The 11375-nt window shown below is 38.1% G+C and overlaps 2 pseudogenes; one reads left to right on the top strand and one right to left on the bottom strand.

Moving 5' to 3' along the window:
• The first annotated feature begins 6211 nt into the window (after nt 1-6211).
• Nucleotides 6212-7145, top strand: LOC121026826 (40S ribosomal protein S2-like; annotated as a pseudogene).
• A 1743-nt stretch (nt 7146-8888) lies between these two features.
• LOC121026827 (uncharacterized) lies at nt 8889-9052 on the bottom strand (annotated as a pseudogene).
• Between the last annotated feature and the right edge of the window lie 2323 nt (nt 9053-11375).

Raw genomic sequence — 11375 nt, forward strand, 5'->3', positions numbered from 1 at the left:
TCTTATTGGAAAGTTCATTTATAAACTTTTATCTTAATTACATCTATTTAATTCACCTGTTCTTAACAATTATGTTTCGATTAGTCATGAAAATTTTATGAGATATTAACTAACCATTATCTTAATCATCTCTTTTGTTAACAAAGTCTGCAACAGAGATAACAGGCTTATTTGATTTTTAGTAAATCTAGGTAGAATAAATTTATATTTAATGCTGATAGCATGTTTTTTCAAAATTAAACTAAAAACGGTAAACTCTCCTTAAAAATTTTTTTTTACTGAAAATTATCCTCAATCAAATGGAGTTGGAAACTATTTGGGTTAATTACTGTATTTCTGAGAATATACTTGATTTATATAAATACTTGTTTGTATTTAAGACAAGTCAACAGAGGTTTTTACAAATTAATGTGGACAATGCCATCTGGAGGTAGAAAAAATATCACATGTTTATAACATGTACACATAGACATACATAAACATATAGACAAATGCAAACAGATATCTTATAGCTTTTATTTTAAAATTTTAGCCATGAGACATCTCCAACAATGTAACATTTTTGTCCATAAAAGAACAGTTGGACCCAAATTGTGCTCTGGCAGATGGAATAAATTAAAGTTACCCTCTCAGATGACAGATGGCTAAAGATTTTTACTAATATTTGTGCAAGATAGTAATCAAAATAACTTTTCCTTTTCTTTTTTTCTTTTTTCTCCTTCTGATAAGAATTACCTTGGTTGCTAGAGAAAACCAAGTAGAATACTTGCATCTCAAAAAGCATAGAGAAAGAATGCAAGTTCCCCCAAGATAAATTCTATTCCCTAAGTCTTTTTTTTTTTTTTTTTTTTTTTTTTTTTACAATATCTTTGGGCCTTTTGAGATGAGTAGGGGAGGTTTGGGATTGGTAAATAGGACAGGTGGGCTTTGAGTTGTTTCTAGAGTCACATTTCTGTTCCTATAAAGACTAGATTTGTAAGACAAGTACAGTTGTTTTTGGTTCCTCAGAGGACTGGATTGCAAACTGAAGGATATCAAGAGGCTGACCCACCCCATCCACTATATTATCCTCAATATGTTTCTTTATATTATGGAGAAGATCTTCAACTAAGATGTAAATAAAAAGTTCCTTATATTCTAGATTTTGAGTTGTGTGTCTTGGAATGTTTTAGTAAATCATTCCACAAAGATTTTAGAATGTTTCCTTCTGGGTACATAGTTTCACTTTAGCTTAGAGCAGAAGGTCTAAAATAAATTCCTATCAGGCTCTGAATGTCAGCTTCCAATTTGGCCAGCTTCTCACCATAAGAGTTACTTAAAAACACAAACATTGTTTTCAAATATCTTGTCAGGCTACAGCTAACAACAGTAAATATTCCTTGCAGCTCTGAACAACCCCTTGGACTCAAGAGGCATCCCCAAAGAGGGTGCAAAAGACACTGTCCTCCTAAGAACCAGAGCCACTCCCAAAGATAACCAAAGAAAGACAGACTTAGACAATTGACCTGAGAGTTGGCAATGGTGGTAGGACACTAGCTGCAAATGAAGTACAACCCACATTTCTGTCCAGCCAAATCGGGTACAACCTGCATTTCTGTTTGTCTCATTTTGTGTCCTAAGAACTTGGCTTGGCAGCCGTCAGGTTGGGGTCCCAAAATGAGACAAACAAGAAGGTAATGGCTGTCCCTGGGAGAGTAAGGATCAACAACCAACGGGTACCCGAAAACAAGTTCACAAGTCACAATTCAAAGATCAAATTCTTATTAGTGTTTTTTTTCTGCCTGTCAGTGTGAATTTGGAAAGGAACAATGTAAAATTTTTTACTTTCCTCTCTCAACCAGGCATTACAGACAGAGACCTAGGAGAGCTAACTTGGGTAAGAATTCTCACCCCTTTCTGGCTTCTGCCAGTTTTCCCAGGATCCTGTCTGCAGGATCTAGAGCAAGTGAGGTGCCCCAGCAGGTCTCATTCTGGTCAACAGAAACTATAGAGGAGGAAAAGTAATTTCCCCTCTACCTTTTATGGTGAGTGCTTGGCTGAGACCGCTTTTTCTCTAGGTCATCTTATACATGGATAAGCTTATCTAGGTTAAAATTTCTCTACTGTGGTCCCTGTAATTCAAGATTTTTATATCCTTGATAAGATTAACCTGCTTATTCAGCCTTAAACTTCTGTTTTTATTCACCTGAGGCCCAACACTAGACCCACTCCAGCTTAAGTCAGACCTAGTCTAACCCCAGACCCAATCTTCTTTCCAAGTCAGACCCAATCTGACTCAGTCCAGTTTCTGGACCCAGTCCAAAAAAAGAAATGTTCAAATAAAGTCTGAAAGCTGATAACATAAAAGCTGCAGTTGGAATCTGAGGGACACTTACCGATCACCTCCAAAGACAGTGAGAAGGCAGGCAGCTCATGGGGTTTAGCAGGTCCCTTCATCTGGTTGTTCACTGCTCCCAGAAGCTGTCAGGGGGCTTCCTTCAGTTTCCTCTTCTGACATCAGAACCGTTAAAAGTTAAACTGAGGCCTGCCTCAGCTCACTTGGGTGGCAGAGCTGTTTGAGCTCCTTCATAGGTTAGTTTTGTTTTCCTTTCCATGCGAAACGGTTCTGGCACTTTACCCTGAGGAGAATATCATGGGCCATAAGTGGGACTGAAGTGGGGGTGAACTTGGCAAGGACATCTCCCTGGCTTGATTTGGAAGATTCCACAAAGGATTGAGCCCAAGCACAATCAATATTCTACATATAATAGACAGTTCTGCTATACTGGGTCTTAAATAAAAATTAAATTAGAAAATGCATTTTCTTATTTCTTTTTCCCTGGCCCAGATTGTTCTATGAGAAGAGATTAACATGTCTCCAGAGACTCTGGTAGCAAAGATTTAGAAATCCTTCACCACTCCAGACTGCCCACTAGTTTTCTGAGGAGAAATTTTACAAATAATTAGAATGTTGGTCACCTTCTCACTTAGACTCTCAGATTCTCCTGGTACTTAGCATCAGGTTGCTAAGCATCTGGGGGTAAAACTATACCATCCTTCATGCTCTCATATTTTCCTTTATTTATTTATTTTTTCAACGTTTATTTATTTTTGGGACAGAGAGAGACAGAGCATGAACGGGGGAGGGGCAGAGAGAGAGGGAGACACAGAATTGGAAACAGGCTCCAGGCTCTGAGCCATCAGCCCAGAGCCTGACGCGGGGCTCGAACTCCCGGACCGCGAGATCGTGACCTGGCTGAAGTCGGACGTTTAACCGACTGCGCCACCCAGGCGCCCCTCTCATATTTTCCTTTAAATAATCTCCAGGCAAATTTATATGAGCCCACTGTCCCGGGTACACACAAATGACCCTCAGTGGAAGCATTCTTCTCAGATTCAAACACAACTGCTTCATAACCTGCTTTTCTAATCTCCTTTTCAGGTAATGCCACTGCAGTCCACCTGTGCGTGATCCTGCATGCCCCCTTCTTCCTACTTCTCAGTAAGTCATTCATTTCTATGTATTTCTTTAGTACCGCTGGAATATTCTCCTCTCTGTACTGTTTGCCATGGTCCTAGGTTGGATCATTTCTCCACATGGGTCATGTGCTTTGGTCTTATCGAATTGCTTGCTTTTCTCTAAACGAGCCATAGACCCTCATGCCTTTGTGTTGCATCTCTTCATTTTATCTGCTTTCATTAATCAGCTCATTGTCAATTCCTCTGTGATGTGACGCAATGGCTGACTTCCCCAGTAAACTGAACACTCCTTTCTTTTGGGTCTGGTGGTACTTTGTACATATTTCCAATATGTTATAGCAATTATTACTGCAGTATACATGCTTTTTCTATATGTGTGTCATCAGAATCTTGAAATTCCTTGAGAATTAGGACTTTGTCTTAATATCTAAGGATCTCTAAATAATCAAAGTCATCATTGAATAAATGTGAATTACTACATAAATGATCACACACACACACACACACACACACACACACACACACGGCATGAAATGGAGTGCTCATATTCCACTGATGAGCTCTAGGCAAATGGCCTTACTTAACAAAGGGGAAGCTGGGAGATATAATCCAACTTCATTCCCATGATTGGTGAATAGCTGGCTTGTCTGCCATAAAGAATTGTGTTCTTAGGAGCATACATATTTGGAAATAATAGATGGTCCTTTTAAATAAAAGATTTTGTCATTATAGTGAATCCTGATCATTCTTTTTGCCTTCACATCTATTTTTGTCTGTTATTAATATAGCTATACCGGATTTCCTTTGAGTGATCTTTACCTGGGGCATGTTTTTTATTAATAAAAACTTTGTAGCTTTCTATTAATCATGTAGATGTGTCTAGTAAATAGCATACAATGGAACACTTTCTATAAATCCAACAGAATAGTATATCTTTATTGGTAAATTTGAACATTTAAATTTGAATTTTATACATAGTGTAATTTATGACATATTTGGATTTAATTCCTCCTTATTTTACAGTTTTTATTCTGTCCTTTTTGTATGATTTCCCCCCTTTTATACCTTCTTTTGAATACAAAAAGATTTTTAAGATTCCAATTTTCCTTTACTCACACTATGTGCATCATCACTTTCCTAGCTAATACCAAACTGTTTTCTAACATGGCTTTACTATTTATACTCCTATCAGCAGTACATGAGAATTTTCTTTGCTTTCCATCCTCACCAATACTTGATACTGTTTGACTTCTATTATTTTTGGCAGTCTTGGAGGTGTGCAAATGGTAGCAGTTCTCTATGTCGTCTCTGCACCGGTCCTATGTCAATTATACGTGTCACAAATGTCTTTTTCTACTTTATTGCTCACTCCTTCTCTTTCTAAGGTGTTTTTTGATGAAAAGTTAACTTTAATGTGATTAAATTTATCATTTTTTCTTTGTATCAGTAATCTTTATATATCAAATATCTCTCCCTCTCCTGAAATCTTGACGATATTTTCCTGTACGATCTTCTGAAAGCTTTATGGTTTGCTCTTCTCATAGGTCTTTAATTTACACTGAAATGACATTATTCTGTGGCAGGAGACATAGAAGGGAAGGAAAAATAATATAAAAACAGAGAGGGAGGCAAACCATAAGAGACTCTTAAATAAAGAGAATAAACCGGGGTTGCTGGAGGGGAGGTGGGTAGAAGGATGGCCTAAATGGGTGATGGTATTAAGGAATGCACTTGTTGGGATGAGCACTGGGTGTTATATGTAAGTGATGAGTCACTGGGTCCTTCTCCTGAAACCAGTATTACAGTGTATGTTAACTAACTTGAATTTAGATATTAATCTAAAAAGAACTGTTGTTAACACACACACACACACGCACACACACACACACACACACACACACACACACACACACACACACAATGAAGATACCCAATTACCCTAGATCGTTTATTTACAATTTGTAATAACACCTCCTTTCCCCTAGTTTGTATTCATTCCTGTCATGTGTTACATATTCATGTATGCGTGTGTTATTTCTGGACACTCTTTTTTGTTCCATTGATCTGTTTGTCTATCCCTGAAGCATTACTAAACAGTCATATTTGCTCTAGCTTTATAATAAGTGTTGCTATCTTCTGGGAAGTTTCTGTCTAATCCATCCAGTGTAGCCTTAAGATGGAAGGCTCTAGGTTCCAGGAGTCAGGACATGCCTTTAGGACAGGAGTCATTTGAGTACCAATTTATCACACTGATTCTTGCTTTTTCTTCATTCTGAGGCCTCTGAGGACTTCTTTCACTTTTTGTATTTTTAGCTATTTACTTAAAAGAATCTTTATTGCAAGTCAGCTCACATCGGTGTTTTGTCTGAAAAGATTTTTCAGGATATCTTGTTCTTTGTATTGCCAGAGGCCAAAGCCTCCTCCATTTGGCAAGGAGAAACAATGTGCTTTAAAGCACATTTCCAGATTTTAGGAGGAAATGTTACTCCAAAATTTTTGTGTGAGTATAAACAGGGAGAGGTGGATGGAGAAGACAAGTTTAGTTTCATGACTTATACCCATCATCATGCAATCAATTATTCTCAGTTCTTGATAGGCTCTACCAATTAAAATATTACATCTAGCATGGAATATTTTCATAGAGATTTAGCCGGCCATTTTTTTCCTATAACAAATAATAAATTCCTCTTAGTTGTCTAAATGATGGTAGTATCTCAGAAGACCACTTTTTAAAAACAAACACTTAGCTTCTTCTCCGGGAATACACCAAATGGCGGATGACGCCGGTGCTGCAGAAGGGCCCGGAGGGCCCGGGGGCCCTAGAATGGGAGGCCGCGGCGGCTTCCGCGGAGGCTTCGGCAGCGGCATCCGGGGTCGGGGCCGCGGCCAGGGTCGGGGCCGGGGCCGCGGCCGCGGAGCTCGCGGAGGCAAGGCCGAGGACAAGGAGTGGATGCCCGTCACCAAGCTGGGCCGCCTGGTCAAGGATATGAAGATCAAGTCCCTGGAGGAGATCTATCTCTTCTCTCTGCCCATCAAGGAGTCCGAGATCATTGACTTTTTCTTGGGGGCGTCACTCAAGGACGAGGTCTTGAAGATTATGCCTGTGCAGAAGCAGACCCGCGCTGGCCAGCGGACCAGGTTCAAGGCATTTGTTGCCGTCGGAGACTACAACGGACACGTGGTCTGGGTGTTAAGTGTTCTAAGGATGTAGCCACCGCCATCCATGGGGCCATCATCCTGGCCAAGCTTTCCATCATCCCCGTGCGGCGAGGCTACTGGGGGAACAAGACTGGGAAGCCCCACACTGTACCATGCAAGGTGACAGGCCGCTGTGGTTCTGTGGTGGTGCGCCTCATTCCTGCCCCCAGAGGCACTGGCATTGTCTCAGCCCCTGTACCTAAGAAGCTACTGGTGATGGCTGGTATCGATGACTGCTACACCTCAGCTAGGAGCCGCACTGCCACCCTGGGCAACTTCTCCAAGGCCACTTTTGATGCCATTTCCAAGACCTACAGCTATCTCACCCCTGATCTTTGGAAGGAGACTGTGTTCACCAAGTCTCCCTATCAGGAATTCACTGACCATCTTGTAAAAACCCACACCAGAGTCTCTGTGCAGAGGACCCAGGCTCCAGCTGTGGCCACCACATAGTTTTGTATGAGAAAAATAAAGTGAATTGAAGCTTGAAAAAAAAAATAAAAAAAATAAAAGCAAACACTTATATAATCCTTACTATGTGCCAGACACTATTTTAAGAGGTTTACAAATATTAGCTCATTTAATACTTATACGACTTGATGAAGTAGGTGGTGTTATAACAGATGGATTAACTGAGACATGGAATCATTAATTAAGTTGTGTACCATCAACAGCTGGTATGTGGTAGAGCAGGAATTTGAATCCAGACAACCTGGCTCCAGAGTCAGCACTTTTAACCACAGGACTGCATAATTGAGCTCATGTTTCTTTGGCATTCACTGTCTCCCAGGTGATCAAAACCTTAATGATAAAACATGATAGTAAACTCTGAGGAGAGAAATGAGAAATCATCTAAAGTTATTTCATTACCTATATTTGGTATAATTTATAATATTTTGGCAGTGAGATCTCAAATGCAAGTATGATCTAGAAGTGGACTGTAGCATGCTCACATTATATTTTATTTATTCAACATTTTTTATTTAAGCGATTTTAATTATTATTTTTATAAGTTCATTTATTTATTTTGAGAGAGAAAGAGAGAGGACATGTGGGAGGGGCAGAGAGAGAGAGTGAGAGAGAGAATCCCAACCAGGCTTCACACTGTCAGCACAGAGCCTGATGTGGGACTCACAAACCATGAGATCATGACCTGAGCTGAAACCAAGAGTTGGATGCTTAACTGACTGAGCCACCCAGACACCTCAGATTCAACATTTTTGAGTCCTGATTATGTGGTAAGTATTTTGCTACATGCAGAGGTAAAAAATATGAATAAGACATGCCCTCCTGCTTCCAATGCTTACTTCTAGAATCTAGCAGAAAGTTCCCCAGAATGTCAGATGTGGGTTATGCTGAACAGAGGTATCTCTCTGTAGGAACTTTCTTAGATAAACAGTTTATGAGAAGTATATATATATATATAATATATATATATATATATTATATATATATATATGAAAGCAAGTAGGAAGATGAATTGTTTTGACCATTTGTTGATTTGCTCCTATTTTACATAAACTGGTGGCCTATTTCTATTTTCTGGGACAGTGCCTAAGGATTTCTTTTCCTCTGTTCTGGACACTGCAGATAAGATGTGGATGTGATAGATTAAGTTTGAGCATGTTAGTTTCAGGGAAATTGGTGAAGAAGGAAAAAGAAGATGGCACATCTCAGAGTTCACTAATTGTCATTTTTCCTGGAATGTGAAACAGGGAAAGCAAAACTGTGGAGTGTTCTAAGGTAATAAGGCAAAAGATTATCTGCAGTGTGAACATGATGGCCATGACTTCTGATTCTAGTTGCATAATCAACTTGTATGTGACCTTGAACAATTTGTGCTTGGGCACTTTTTCACTACCTGATTTTCAGAATTGTAAAATAAAAGCAAAACCAAAATGAGGTCAAAGTCTCAGAAACCAAAGCTGATAAAAAAGTATAAGTTCTCTGAATTTTTAGGTTATTGTTTAGTTGCGAGTTTTGTATTTTTGTGTGCTTGGTGAATACTTTCAAATAATGTAAAAAAAAGCCACAAAATATGTTCTTCATGTAGAGCTGACTCAACTAGTACACAATCAATAATATAGGTTCTTGGGTCCCTCTTCCAGGAGTAGGAATAATTCTATACTACTCTTTCCATTCATCTTATTTTGCCCAGCTTCCTTTCCTTTAGTGACAGATACCATGTAGAAAACCATTAAGTGGTATTTTGGTGAGATAGAACATTTATGTAAATTGATTTAATTAGCAAAACGTAACTACTGTATTGATTTTTGTACTAAAGAAAATGTTTGTCATTGTGCTTGTTGTATGTCATATTAGAGAAGTTTTCAATTAGCAGTAATTGTGCCTCGGATAAACCTCATTGGCTATGATACTGTCACTAAACAGAGCTTGTCTGTCATATTAGAAACCACATTGGAAATTTTAGAAAAATGGAGGAAAGAATTAGGCCAAGGCTTCCATATATATATATATATATGCGCATATATATGTGTGCATATATATATGCGCATATAATATATATATAACATTTTTAAAGGGTGTATTAGTAACAAGATTTATAGGTGAGAAGAAACAAAATGAGAGCAGGAGCCTTTTAATAATCAGGAAGGCTAATGGAACACAGGTTCGCATCATTATAAAAGCATTTCAAAGAACTGGGAATCCACCCCACTTGGAGCTTTGTGCATGATTCTGAACCTTATATGAGAGGAATGATAATGAAGCATCAATAAAGACAGCCACAATGATAAAAGATCTTTAGGTCACAGATCCTTGTTGAGACTAAAAAAATGAGGTCAGTGCTCATTCTTGAGAGGGAAATGAAAGGTGAACATGACGAATGCAGATAAAGTTTGGAAGATAGAAAAGGTATATAAAAGGAAACTCTTCAAGGATATAATAGTTCAAAAGCAAGAGGGCATGAAATAGAACAAAGAAGGGACTGACGTTTAAAGAATATTATTGAGTGCAGTTCAGATGTGAAAATAATGACCAAAGGTGGCCATGGAAATTCCCATTTAGGAAGAAGGAATTTATTAGATAGTTAGGTAAAATCACAGGACAAATTGGAAAGTGTTGCAAGTAAGACCTGGAGGTTCTTTCATGAAGAACTTTTATTTTACATGTTGGAGTCTATGTTATAGATAGTTTGCTCAGAGGTAAAAGATCACATCTATTGGGAAGTTGATGGAATGTTATATGCTGCATTTAATTCACTGCTGGCAGTCAGTGAATTGCTGTATACATGAAATTATATTCTGTAGTTTTTATTTACAAGTATTTACACGCTGACATAAAAACCTGTCGTTAGCAAAAGCTATATTTGACTAACTATATAAAGTATAAAAAGACATCCATAGGGATTACTCAGGTAGGTTTGGGAGGAGACCAGAGGTCAATTTATTCCAATTGAGTACTTTCTTTGTTAAGTGAAAGTAAACTGTATGTACATGAAATTTGTATTTCCCTGGACTACATCAGCTTAAGGGTAAAAATGTGCTTATATTAATTACAGTATATTATGTGGGTTTTTTTTTTCTGGATTTTTTGCTATCTACTATTTCATTATTCCCATTACCCCTTGTATCCCTTCTATACATTTCTGGGCATCTATAGGGATGACTCCTGTGATCTCACAAATACATCTTTTTAGTTGCTATGTTAAGGCTTTTCCTTTACATAGCATGGTCCCAGCAGGACCATGCTATATGGAACCTTCAGTGGGACAGGGGCCCTCACCTATACTCAGCTCCCCTCCCCGTAGAGGTGCGAAGGTGTCTCTCCCACGTTGAGTTTTGTTTGTCATGAAGATACCAAACTGGTGCTGTCTTGGTCTAGGTGCCTTAGGTTTTAGTGAAAAGATCGTGTATGTATATACATACACGATCTTTGTATGTGTATGTATATATATATGTGTATATATGATACTGTCACTGTATATATGATATGTATGTATACATACATATACATATTCATATACATATACATACACATATATATGTGTAAGTATATACATATATATGAGTATATATATAATGATTTAAACCTAACTAAGATTGAGTAAATGGGTCAGGATAGATGGCTTATGATAAACACTTTGCTTTCTCTTTGCTGGTGACTAAGGTTATTTAGCCAAGTTATTTATATTCTTTGGACACCTTCTTTCCTGAGGGGCTTGCTTCTCAGTCCTGAATGCTAATGCATTTCTGCGTTTTCCGCTTCACCCCTTTTCCCAAGTCTGTCTGAAAAATTTAGACATATCAGAAGCCTGGAAATGAACTATTTAGGTAGAAGCTGGGGAGATCAGGTTGAGTGCAGAATCTTAAAAAATGAAACAAAACATACAATAAGGAGAAGAAGAGATAGAGAAGTAGAAGAAAAAGGAAATGCAAAAAAGAAAACAATTTAAAAGAAAACAGTAAACCAGTCTTCTGGTCTGTTTTCCTCCCTTGCTCCATATGTGGTCTTTCATTAACAGTCTAAATCTGGTGTTTCCCAGTTCAATATTTAGCTAATTTCCCTTTTCTCGGCATCAAAATCTGGTGTTTCTTATCAGATGGTATCAATTAGAACCCAACAAAATCTTTACATTTTACACTTTAGACAGTAGATACAATTTCATGGTTGAAATGAAATTAAGTTTTGGGCAGTGATAAGCTTAGAGGGGTCTACTTTGATTCTCCTTATTTTTTGTAAGTTTATTTTTGAGAGAG

The sequence above is a fragment of the Herpailurus yagouaroundi genome, unplaced genomic scaffold (assembly GCF_014898765.1).
Source record: "Herpailurus yagouaroundi ecotype Mexico unplaced genomic scaffold, PumYag 162549, whole genome shotgun sequence".
NCBI lineage: Eukaryota > Metazoa > Chordata > Mammalia > Carnivora > Felidae > Herpailurus > Herpailurus yagouaroundi.